This window comes from Rousettus aegyptiacus, unplaced genomic scaffold (assembly GCF_014176215.1).
Source record: "Rousettus aegyptiacus isolate mRouAeg1 unplaced genomic scaffold, mRouAeg1.p scaffold_m13_p_11, whole genome shotgun sequence".
Classification (NCBI taxonomy): Eukaryota; Metazoa; Chordata; class Mammalia; order Chiroptera; family Pteropodidae; genus Rousettus; species Rousettus aegyptiacus.
The window spans coordinates 67,608,004-67,621,813 of NW_023416286.1; the positions used below are offsets into that span (position 1 = coordinate 67,608,004).

The window sequence follows — 13,810 nt, forward strand, 5'->3', positions numbered from 1 at the left end:
ATTGTCTGTATTGCAAACTCCCACTAATCTCTCAGGATACTTCACTAATTGGAGGTGGCATGTAGCTTAGAGAGCAAAGCAGAGACAATTTATATGTTAAATGTTAGAAAAAAGAATTCTCTTACTTTTGGTAAAGTTGCATACAAATACAAGTTTCATAAATTCTTATATCCAATTGTAAAATTTTTGAATTTAAAATTTTAAAATTTCCATTGACATTTTTTAGAGGGCACTACAATAGTGTTTATTCTTCTCCATAATCATCAACACACTTCTATGATAGAATATCTCAGAAGATAAATTTCTTTGAAATTTCCTTTAAGGTGAAATTATAACCACTGGTTTTCAGATTCAGAATCTGGTACCAGGGCCCAATCTTTTTCTAATATCACTTCCTTTTCTCTCTATTCTGTTTCATAATTTTCTATATACAATCATACTGCAATTCAAAGAAAGTACATTTTCTCACTTATAAAAAGACCGCTTTGAACAGTTCTATGTCAGACTAGCTTTATGTTATAACTTGTTGCAACAGGTTCTACTTTGAGTGAAAATTCAGTACCAAATGCATTTAGCTACTTGTTTATCTTTTCAAATGAAGGAGATAAGTTTCACATCCTTAGGAGTTTAGATTTACATTGGAATGATTTTTCTTTCTAAATGATTTCTTTCTATTTTGGGGGGCAGGGATTTTTCTCACTTAGAAATTATTGTTCTAGCCACTCACTAAGCAAATATATATCTAGATTTTTAAAATTAAGCTAATACATGTATTTTGGATAACCCTCTGTATTTGTCTTTATCCCCCAATAGAATTTCCTGTTCAAAGATGAATCTAACTTAATAACATTCCCCACTTCTCACATTTTTAGCACGTTCATTTTAATTATTACTTTAATTACTAAAGGTATATTTTCTCCTTTTCAGTTTTAAATAGAACAGAATGATAATCGAATAGTCATAGAAATATATACACATGTATGTTTTTTTGTCAAAAGAATATAGCATTTGTCTTGAGAACATGAAAACTGTTTTCCTTTCTTGTTTTCCTGCAGCAATACCTAACACAGTATTAGCCATGTAGTAATTATCTACAGCTATTGAACTAAATTTACATTTATTCTACTAAAATTAATTTTGTATTCCATTTAACAATTTTACTGTATATGTAGTATATGTAACAATCATAAATTAAAGTTGCATGCCTTTTCATATAATAATACCAATGTAGTTTCTTTAAAATAAATAATGCATAAATAATAATTTCAATATACCTGTCCTTTAAAATGTTATGGTTCCATTTTAAAAGTATTTTTTGTAAACAAATTTATATATCTTCAAGCATAAATTTGATATTATGCTTTTGATTTTAGTGATGTAATTTTGTGAAGACTTTGTAAATGACTTTCTGTGAGCTTTTTTTATAATTCATAAACCTTAGGTTGAACTTGGTCTCTGTAGTCAATGTGGCTGACCGTTATTCAATTAAAGCAAATAGTTTATTTATTCATATTAGAATTTAGTTAGCAATAAATCATCTTTGCAAGTTATTTATACATGCCCAAGGTTAGTGCTGTAAAACACCCCTGCTTTTACTCTATATCAAATACTTTCCCTTAGAGGAGAGACAATTACGAATTTGTCTCTATGATAATAGCTAGAACATTAAAGGTTTGGGTTTAACTGGTTTTGTTTTTGGATATATAATTCAAGTTTCTGCATCACATCCATAAGCAAATGTGTGCAGCCATGGAAGCACATAAGAAAAACTGACTACTGTTTTTTTCTTTTTCCATTTTTTTTTTTTTAATCCAGTGCTTCAGTCATTTTCACCTTGAATGTAGCTCAGTGTAGGAAATGACTAGTTTGGGTGGGATGTAAGTAGGACTTTACCACGTGGAAATATCTACTCTGTCAAGGGATTGATACTGCGGTCAACCAAATTTGTTTCTAGCTCTAAAATAAAATGAATTAATTTTTAGAAAACTGCCTGCTAGGTACCTTACTTCATGACCAGATATTAAAAATTAAAAGGAGATTTTGAACACTCAGTTCTCAAAACCCTTATATTGCATCTCAGTGTACTCTCACCAATATTTCTTTATCCTTGACTATGTTCTGTCACATATCAAACTTGTTCTCTCATTCTCTCATTTCATAAGTAGTCCTCTTTTAATGAACAAACATTCCAAAATGAGTTTCCCACGTACTTTCTTATTATTAGCTAACCTTTCTACATATCAGTCACGAACAGATACTGATTACATGCTTTACATACATTATTATTTAATTCAAAGAAAAACTCTATGAAGTCAATCCTTGTGTTAACTATTTTTTATAAATGATGATATTGTGACATTTGATAGATGAAAACATTTATGCAAGGTTCCACAACTAGTATCCTGCTCTGTAATCACATGGACAGATAGACAATATTTGTCCCTAATGCCAGATTCTTAGTCACTGAGACAAACTATTTCATTACAATTTCTATATATTTAAGTACAATTTTAAAAATCAAATCTCTTCCCACATTGTTAGTACTAAACATAGGATAAAGAAATAACTATCTTTACAATATCTACAACATTTATGCATAACCTAATTTCCAATTATTTAATCCAATTAGATTATTGGGAGCAATTTTGCATGGCAGGTATTACTATCCACCATTTTCTAATGAAAACTATTTTGCTAAGAAATTTGAGTTTTGCCCAGTATCATACAGTTGATAAGTATCTGAGTTAAAATTTTAGCTTTTATTTCTATTTCATTTTTATTTTATTTTTTTTTTCATTAATTTCTCCTGGTGTTTCCATGGCCCCAGTACAGTTATTCACAAACTTTTGTGAAATTGGGAAATGTTTCCTTCCATTAGCCATATAACTTGGCTTATTCTAACAATGTATACAAATATACTTGAGAAAAGAATTGGAAATGAAATGGGAATAATTGTGGTAACCATATTTCATCTAACAGCACAAAGGAGTGGAATAGGAGATCAGATGGGTGAGTGAATTCCTTCCGAAGATACTTGACTCCAGAGCACAGAGAAAAACAGGTACGGTGTTCCTTACCCCATTTCCAGTTTTGCTTTCTGTAGTTTTAGTTACCCATGTTCAATGAAGGTCAGACAGTATCAAATGGAATATTTCAGAAATTAACAAATCATAAGTTTTAAACTTTGTGCCATTCTGAGTAAGGTGATAAAATCTCCTACTATCTAGCTCTGTCCCACCTGGGATGTGAATCATCCCTTTGTCCAGTGTATCTATGCTGTAAATACTCCCACTTAGTAGTCGCTTAGTAGCTGTCTCCATTATCAGGTAGACTGTCATGGTACAGTAGTGCTCATGTTCAAGTAACCCTTGTTTTATTTAATAATGTCCCTATAGGGCAAGAGTAGTGGTGCTGGCAATTTGTGTATGCCAAAATAAGGTGTAAAGTTTTCTTTAAGTGAAAAGGTGAAAGTTCTTAATAACGAAAGAAAAATTGTTTGCTGAGGTTGCTAATACCTATGGTAGGAATAAACTTTCTATCTCTGAAACCGCTTAACTTATAAATTAATGTTTGTCATAGGTAGGTATGTATATATACATAGTGTATATAAGGTTCAGTACTATCCATGGTTTCAGACGTCTACTGAGGTCTTGGGCTCTTGAAATGTATCCTCCGTGGATATTAGGAAATTACTGTACTTGGATTGACCTACTTGCATAGAAAAAGCCCTCACAAAAGAATTCCATAAACAAGTTTGATGTTAAAGTAAACAGAAACAGGAATTTTCCTGAATCAAAATCCAGGAAAACAAGGTTTCTACCTTAAGTAGAAAAAGAGATAATAAATTTTGTTATTTCAGTACAACAATTAATATGGTAAATGAGATAAAATATCATCTGCTTCCCTCCCCACTGGCTTTTTGCAAGCTTCATTTCCTACTACATCTTTCTCAGGCATGCTCGCCACCCTGAAAATTGCCTTTACACAGCAGTGTAATTTTGTACATGTCCCTCTACCTGAATATGCATTCTATGCTCCATGTGTTTTTTCAACTAGCATACTTGGTTCCTTCGGCAACATCTAACTCAAGATTTTCCTGTCTATGAATACTGTCTTGATTATAGCAGGCAATGGGGTCTTCTATTATTTGTTCCCATAGTATTCTGCTTATACTTATTTTTCTCTAGTATGCATTTTTCTCTACCGAAGGGTAAGGGAGACATTTTTTTTTTCCTGCTTCCAATATAGATTATTTGGCTGGTTTAATAATTAACTTGATATAAGACACAAGATTAATAGGAAAATAACAAATTTAATTTTGTATATATGGAAGTCACATAAAAATATAACTGAAATAAGTGACCAAAGCAAGAAGCTTTTATGTCTTTTAGACAATAAACAAACAAACAAACAAACAAACAAATAAATAAAATTAAATTAAATAAATTTATCAAGAATTGACAAGACAAAGGATTTGGGGTTAGAGGAGTAAATTGGTGTGAAACAGTAACAAATTTTGTTTATAAAGACTTCTGTGTCCTAAATTCCTTATCTCTGGTGATAAGGATGTCTTCTACCCTTCTGGTTCAGATAGGGTGCCTTCCATGTGGTATATTTATCTTCTGCTTGCAGAGAAACAAAGGAAGGTCAGAGTGTCTTCCTTGCACTTGCTATTTATCAAATACCTTTAATTCAAAATAATCAATACCAAAATGGAATGTTTGGGGAGTGACATATTCTGAACCCCTATAGGAGAGCCATTTCTGGTTCTACCAAAAATGGTGAAATTCTTAAAGGGACAGCTGTTTCTTGTTCAGTTTATTAGCATCAAACACAAGCCCTGATAATAGTATGAAGTTGATAAATGTTAAATTAAAGACTGGATGAATTTATAACATTAATTTTGAAAATAAGTTGTATTTCTGGAAGGATGAGTAAAGAGGGAATACTGTTTTCAATAGGTCTGTGTTACCATTGGAGTGATCGGAGTTCTAGTAACACATACCTCTAGGTCCTTTTCACTGTCAAAGAAATGAATTTCAGCTCAGCAAATATGAAAAATATTTGTTTATTAAAAGCTCATTATTATATAGAAGACAGGTCAAGATTAAAACTGGCCATCTGCATGGAAACAAGGTTACATGTCCCTGGGTGAGGTTACAGCCAGGGAAGATGGAGATTCGTAACCCCGGGGGGAGGGAGAAGTCTGCATTACCCTTGTGGTCAGTGATGCATGGTTACCAAGGTGTTCTTAGGTGATTGGCAAGTGAGGTCATTCTGATTGACACTTGGCTGCTATATAACTCTTCCCATAGTGATCATGTGTTTACCTAGAATTCAGTCATTTATAATTAGATTCGTGAACTTCCAGACATAAGCGTAGTATTATAATGAAGCTTAAATTGTAGGCAAATTAGGATAGTACCTTCTGCCCAGGAGTCCGTAGCTGGATTAGACCAGCTAAGATTATGACCTTCCTTTCCTTTGTCTCTGGGGATGCAGAAGGAATCCTTTAACTACCAATAGGATGTTCTTTGGGTGATCTCTGGGCTAGATCCTTATTTCTTCCTTTTCCCTGTCGCTCATATCTGACTAGACACCTAACATCTGGATGGAGGGAAATCTTGCTGCTTCTTGCTACTTTCTGTTAGCAAATATATGTGACTATCTTAATGTAATTTATAATCATATTTACAAGGGACTTATAATTATATCTAATTATAATGCAGCACCATGAAATTACGTATATTTAGTGTAGCAATAAAATCTATTGACATTTTTATTTTATTATAACAGTAAAGTTTTTTCCTTATATTTTTAATAGTGTAATCATTGTCTCAGAGCATGAAAGAATTAGTAGAAATCCAATATTCAGTAAGAAAGTGTCATCTGGAAAGTGAATACACACATAATATTAAATGTCTGTGAAAAAATCATAGTACATGCTCACGTATTCTATATTTGATTTTGTAGACAAATAAAAATAACCCCTAAGCCATTGACTTTCCAACTTTAATGTGCTTATGAATCACCTGGGAATCTGGATGAAATGCAGATTAGGACTCAGTAAGTCTGGGGTGGGGCCTGAGTATCTGCTTTTCTAACAAAATCACTAGATTCTTCAATACACATTAGAGGCTGAGACACATATTGAAGAGATGTTGAATAGAATTCCTCTTTTCTACTTACCTTAGTGCCTATTTTGATCAAGACACTTAAACTGAGGGCTAAGGAACCTCTTTGAAATTAATTGAAACACTAATAGTGTTCAGACATAAAAAGGGACTTCAGGCAGACACATGCAGAGGGCATGCTTTTAGAATCAAAATCTGGGAAACAATTCATCTGAAGCAAGAAAGTGTTGAGCTATTTAACTAGAAAGATGTATCACTATAGTCTGAGGGCAGAGGAGACCACTGGTTCTAACTGGAACCACTATTGGAAGGTTGTGGTAACTTGAATACATCATTCCTAGACTATCCTGGTGAAGTGTATATTCTGAGGAAATTAGTGAGCCAATGTTCAAAAATAAATAATTACAAAATACAACTCCTAAATATCTGTGCTGTAACCTTTAATCAACTGAGTAGCAATTGAGAGAGCTGCAAATAGTCAACTAACCAGGTTAGTAATGAGGCCACAGTATTTAACAAACACTACCTGAGGGAGAGTTGACCACCTGCTAGTGAGGAAAAGTTGGTATTCGAGCAACAGATTTTTTTTTTATGTGTTTGCTTCTGTAATGTTGGTCCAAACAACTATTTTAATAGCTAAACAAAATAATATATAATGTAAAATACAAAGTAATATCATCATCATTCTGAGAGTTTGTAACATATTCTGAGTTTTAAAATATGTTGGGTATTTTGAGAGATTTTGTTTTTAATCTGTTAACCCTGATTTCAGCTCTTTGTGGATGAATGCTGTAACAATCAGATTTAAGTATGTAAATGTTTCTATTTGCAATTTTAATGAGTAAGTAATTATTATAATATATGTTGATTTCTCATTGTCAGTGAAAATTACAATGCAACACACGGCAAGCTTTAAATTGAGTGAAAATAATTTTTATAGTGTCAGTTTATGGCATACCATAAGTAATTGTCTAGGCAAGCAATTATAGTTTTATTAAGGACATATATGGTAAAACAACAAAAATATTCATGTAAAATCTTTATATTGCTTATTCTGTTTCATAGTTGGTGATATATTTATATATTAGTTCTGCCAAGTTCAAATTTATTGCTATATTGAGTTCCTAATGGGAACATTTTAACATTCAAGTATGAATATAAAGTAATTATATTGACTCCACTATCCAAAATGCAAAAGTTAATAATTTTGTAACAAATATATTTTATTATATTCTCAAATATTTGTTGCAGAATACAGTGGCACCATGGAATCCCAGAAATTGCATGAAACATGAAAATGCCTGTAAAGTAAAACTACAGATTATAAAACATACCTGATAAATCACGTAAAGCTTATAAAAGGATTAGGGAGGCATCTATTGCTAATTCATGGCACGGTAGACTGCAAACTGCAGGTTCTTAGAGTCACAATGAGATTTTGAGATATTGACTGTTCCCAGGAAAAGTGGCTGGTCTGAACTCTCCCCTAGCCTGCTTTCATGCTCAGACACTCTTGAGCTCACTTGACCTGCTGTGGCCCTCAGCTGGTCTATAGGGCACTCCGAGCATTGGCTGTGTCCTCCATCCAATCCCTAGCTACTGTCCATTACAATGGTCACATTAGCCTGTGATCAAATGTATTCATTGACTACGTCAAAAATTTAAGAAGCACTCAGTAAATAGAATGGGTAGTGTGTGTGTGTGTGTGTGTGTGTGTGTGTGTGTGTGTGTGTGTGTGTGTCTGAGAGAGAGAGAGAGAGAAAGAGAGAGAGAGAATTAAGATTAACATATACCCTCAGGATGGTTAGATAATATTTGTAGGACCTTAATTAAAAATACACAATTCAGAAGTAGTTAATTAGCATTTGATGACCCTTAATCAAGGATTCATACTTCAGAGCTCCTATATAAGTTCATTAAACATTAGTAGTAAAACTATAAAACAGTAGGTTCATAATTGCCATGATAAACATTGGAGATGTTTTATTTGGGGGAAATAAGCGATGCTCATGATATGTAGTTGACTGTATAATACATGATATGTAGGAAGAGTATATAATACATTTGCCATCTCTCTCCTCTCCTCTACTCTCTCTCTTTCCTCTCTCATCTCAATCTCTTTCTTAACCAGACTCTGATTCCTTATCCAAGAAGTCGGGCTCATTCTGTTTAACATTTTATCTGCCTTAGAGTGAACTGAAAGTTTCAAGGTGCTTATATAATGCCTGAAAAAGAACAAGCACCAACATTATTAAATAAATTACATAATCATTTTTGTATCTACTTGGTAATAATATTAGTATGTTTATCAGAATCCAGTCTGAGGCTTACTTTCTTTGTAACATGTCCCATGGTGGCAAGATTGGAAACGAGTTGTATACATCCACTACCTGTCCCTAGGAGTCAGAAAACAACAATATTTATTAAAAGAACCTGACATTGGTTGACTGCAAGTATTTTCTTAGGTCCATTAACAGCAGCCATTTTGATATCCTTTAGCATGTGTATCACTGAAATATTTCAGTGACAAAAGGAACATTCATTTTGTATATTTCTACATTGAAAGTAATTGCATCAAACAGTGAAAGTCAAAGCTATATTTAAAGACAAGCAATATAAGGTAACAGCATTTGCTGAAGTTCTGAGCCTTTATTCAGAAGTTTCAAAACTGATAAGCACACAAATCTCAATTTTATTTTTGGCAACATCACTTTATTCAAAATATTAGAATATTAAAAGTATATTAATAACAAATTACTACTTAGTATTGATTACAAACCACTCAATAGTCATAAAACTTTTAAATGTATTTATAACTCAGTGATTATGTATATTTTATGTACCTTTCCCTTTTTGGTCATCATAAGTTCAAAATGCATATACATTATTAAGGCTGACTAGATGTTTGCCTACCAATATCTAGTCTCTTCTACATCCTTATTCCCAAAGTCCTCATTATGTCTCAGGTAACAAAATGCCCAGCTGGAAGCATTCTCCAGCTTTATATGTTAGTCCTGTCCTGATGCAGAGGAATTGGCTAGGAATTCTGAGAAAATAAGTATCACTTATTTCTCTTTGTTGCTTATTTATCCCTGTATACATTCTGGTATGTATTGCAAACATTAATCCAAAGGTATAGCACTATTTTGCAACCACTATTTTAGCAAGGTGACCTGCTAAAAATGGTGAAGTAGAAAAGTAGAGTGAGCCTCGGACATCAGTGACACCATGGAGCCTCTGTTGCAGCTCTGGGCTATTAACCTTTGGATGTTTTCTTTGATATTTCTATTACATGCAGCTAAACACAATCTCAAACTGGTCTAAATAGTGATAATTGACTGCTTTTCACTATACTTGTTACAAATAAGATCAATAGTCAATCACTATTAACTAAAAGAAATTGCCAATAAAATAAAATTTTACATACATTTGTTTTATTTTTTTATAAGAAAAAAAAAACAAATTTCCATTAGCATGCAGGCAGATTTCAAAAGAAAACAGTTCCAAGTTTTGTTCCATGATAATCTGTTAACAAGTTTTAGTAAATTCACAGTTTCTGAGTGGAGAAGAGGCTGATTAGTCTCAGCCTATATTTTGAATATCTGTGTTTATTTTGTATAGATACTCCAACTATGAGTAATACTGATGATGATGATCATGATCATGATCATGATGATGATAAATAAAATCATACCTAACATTTGTGAACATTAATATAGGATGCATAGTTTTTTTTAACATTTATCTAACTTTACTCTTATAATAATTTAATAAAATATTTATGAACATAACTTTTAAAATTAAAGCAATTGAGGCTAAGTGAAGCCAATGACTTGCTAAGTATGGCTAATATGTTTAGGAGTCAAGTTTCTCATAATTCTCATTATTATTCTAAATTGATTTCAATTTCAAAGTTGGCTATTCTACTTTGTTATGGTTCTGTGAAGATTTTTGGAAGAATAAGTCATAGGAGCTGATATTGAGATAAAACTAGGTTACAGTGTGAAGACTAAAAAGAATTAATTTACCATTAGGTGTCAATGGCTTTCATTTTCACTGCATTGTGCAAACCTATTCCCTTGCATATTTCGATGGATCTGGTCATCTCCTCGGACTGATCCACCTCTGAAAAGGTAAACTCAAATGTCTCACCTTCTGAACTTTTACTCCATTGTCTTTATGAAGACAGCTTTTCACTGAGATCTTTAATGATCTTGTCTTCATTGAGATCATTAATCTTGTAACTAAATTGATTTTATTCAAGGCTATCAGTTCCCTCTTGCATCACTCCCTTATCAAAGCCAAAGACCTCATGACATTCTTTAAGAGTCTCAACTTTTTATCCCTTTCTGACATCTGAGACCTAAAAATTATAATTGCTGATCAATATAACCCACATTGCCTTTCTTCCTCTGCATACTACCCCACCCAGTGAATCATAACCTGAAAAAGAAATTTAACAATTAATACACAAGCTGTTTGAAACCAGTTTTATTTTATGGTTTTAAGGAATCTCTGGAATTTAAAATACCAACTGGATACATGCTTATTTGTTTCTGATTATTGTTGTTTTAGATTAACTCAGATTAAGCTATTCTAAATATTTCTACCATTTTAAAGTTCTGAACTCTTAACTGTGCTATTGCTCTGCCTCCATGACTTTCAGCTAATTACTTGTCTTTATGGAAAGAATAGAGAAATAGAGATCTAATCATCTTTATTGTTCTGCACTTACCTATATATGTATATACATTCTTCCCATCCTCGCTCCAGTTTTACTTTCCTCAGTGGAAAGGATGATCCCTTCTTCAGTATTCTAAACGCATTTCTCTTTGTGGCCTCATGGTCTCACTCTTTTAATGGTCCTCTATTCTTTCTGAACATTAGTATGTATACACATACATACACACACACACACATATATGTATACACGTATATGTTTTTCATTTATTTGCTCCAGTTTCTCTGTGGAAAACACTATGTCTTTCTTGCTTTGAGTAGTTGCTTCATTGTTAATTTGTTTTGTTATTTATGATCACATTGTTAGGTCACTGCTTCCCATTTATATTTAAATGTAATAAAATATTTTGGTTATGATCATCTCATTGGAACATCTCTAAGAAAGGTTATTAATACTGTCGCACATTCAAAAGTCTATAGACCAGTTTCAATTTGCTCTATCCTTTTTTTTTTCACACTCGGTAGAATATTGCATTGCTGATGATACCCTCCTTCTTGATACTCTGTGTTTTCCATGGTTGTCATGATGCCACACTTTTCTAGGTCCCTTCGTTTTTGGTTGCATTAGAGATGGTTGAAAGAAAATCTATTGTTCTGCTATTTCTTGATAAGTGAGTATTTTCCCCTAACTACCCTTGCCTTTAATCCTATTTCCAAAATCTTTTTCATATATATTTCTTTCATTCCAGTGATTTTTTTTACATTAGTGTAAGTCCACATTGTTCTTACCTATAGTTGTATAATAATAGCACCCTAAATTATCATCTTAATAATTTTATCTTTGATGCCCACATTATACAATATCATACACAATTTTTCTACAGTGATATACTATTCTCTATTTATAGGTAAAATAATAAAAGCTATGATTAAAAACCTAACCTATACTAGTACTTTCTTATCTGGCTGTGAGAAATATTTTCTAGCACTATTTCCAGAAGCTTTCCTCCTGAAACTTTGGTTTTAGCTATGCACAATGATTTGCAATTTTCAAAATGCTGTATTCTGTGGCATACCTTTTCCGTAACAAATGTTCTCTTTCTAGACTGTCCTTCTTCTGCTTTGCCAATCTGGTTAATGACCACTCTTTCTTCAATAGTCAGCTCAAAAATTACTTTTCCCAGGAAGGCTCATTCTAAAAGAGAATTAAATCCTGCTTCACAGACCATCAAGATTGATATCTACTACACTACATCAGTTAATCTCACTATATTGTAATTTTGTAATATTAATAAAGCTAACATTTGGGTGCTGTTCCATACAAACATCCATTTATTCATTTTTCCTAATAACAATCCTGACTGATAGATTTGTTCACACACCAGTATAACAAGTAAGAAAACCGAAGCACAAAAAGGGTTGCACAAGGTTTCATATCCACTACATGGTAGAGGCTTAGAACACTGTGAGTACAGAATTTATTTCATTTACATATTTCTCAATAAAAAACTTGACACACAACACAAGGAATTACTAATAGCAAGTACCTAACATGTTTGTTGAATGTTGAATCAGGTAGAGGAAATACACCAACAGACATGAGAGCATACAAATCATTTAAGTACTTATTGATGTTACTTTATTATAGCTGCTTGATTACTATTCACAGGAGAGGAATAAAGACTTAAAGTTTAAAAGCTTATATTTAAACTCACATATGATATATTCAGCATTTTTTCCCCTTCATGTGAAAATGGATTTAATTTATAGACAGTTGCTTAATTTAGGTGTGTAGACAAAAATATCAGAAAGACTAAGGAAGAATTGAGCAGAAATTTAGAGAGGGTCAATAGAGACATAAAATAAGATTCTACTATTTCCCTTGAATTCTTCTCTCATTCCTTTAACTTCTTAATTTTGTGATCTCGGAACCCTTAATCAGTTTAATGCTTTGGGTAGACACTTTAAGGACATGATCATAAATCATTCTGCAGCAGGTAAAGCCAGAACACTTTTCTTTTTGTAAGTTTGCTGTTGCCAGTGTCATTTTTTTTTTTTTTTTAGGCAAGGCAACTTGGTTGACCTCACAGATTGCACAGACATTGTCAGCTTAACATCTCTTATTTATTTTTTTATTATTTTTTTTATTTTTTATTTTTTATGCCTACAGCACCTGGTCTTCCTAGGTGGTCTACCATCCAAATACTAACCAAGCCCGACCCTGCTTAGCTTCTGAGATCAGATGGGATCAGGCTTATTCAGAATATCATGGCCGTAGACTGCCAGTGTCACTTTTAATGAGAAGATTCTTCTGTGTTTTTGATACAAGAACAGAGATTCTGAGGGAAACATGAGTAGCCTTAGTTTCAGTTAAGTTATTGTACATCAAATATCATATGAATTAGATAAAATATATTTCAATCTACTTTTTCAAAATATTTAAAAAATTGTTTTTTATATATACAATTTTAAAACATATTAGCTGCTGTAAACTATGATTCTTTCACAAAAAAAACAAATTGTTTTCCTTCAGATTCTCCACCAGGTTTGGCTCATATATACAATGTTCATCGATGGCTTTATTCATCTTCTACATGTTTTGGAAATGTCACCATCTCATATCTTACATTTCCAGGCATCTCTAAAGTAATAATCTTAATTGATCACATTATTTGATTTTCTATAATGCTTATAATAGTTCATACAATTTTTTGTCTTGTTTTGTGAATTTTTTATTCATCTGGTTGGTACTTAATGTGCAACTACTACAAACCAAGCATACTGAGACCTAAACATAGATAAGCAATATCAATCAATCAAACAGTCAATCAATCAATTTAGGTCTAGAGAAATCACATTTAAATCAGATGTGGAGGCCATCACAAGGCTCTGAACTTTGGAGCTGATGCCATTGCTTATAAGAGGAAACTAAATTTGAATAAGGATAGAGCCTGTTAGATGGTATCAAAGATTTCCTTCTCTATATCAGCTCTGTT

At 32.5% G+C, this 13,810-nt stretch overlaps 1 pseudogene; it reads right to left on the reverse strand.

The window, feature by feature from the left end:
• Nucleotides 1-12,975: 12,975 nt before the first annotated feature.
• Nucleotides 12,976-13,094, reverse strand: LOC118609560 (annotated as a pseudogene).
• Between the last annotated feature and the right edge of the window lie 716 nt (nt 13,095-13,810).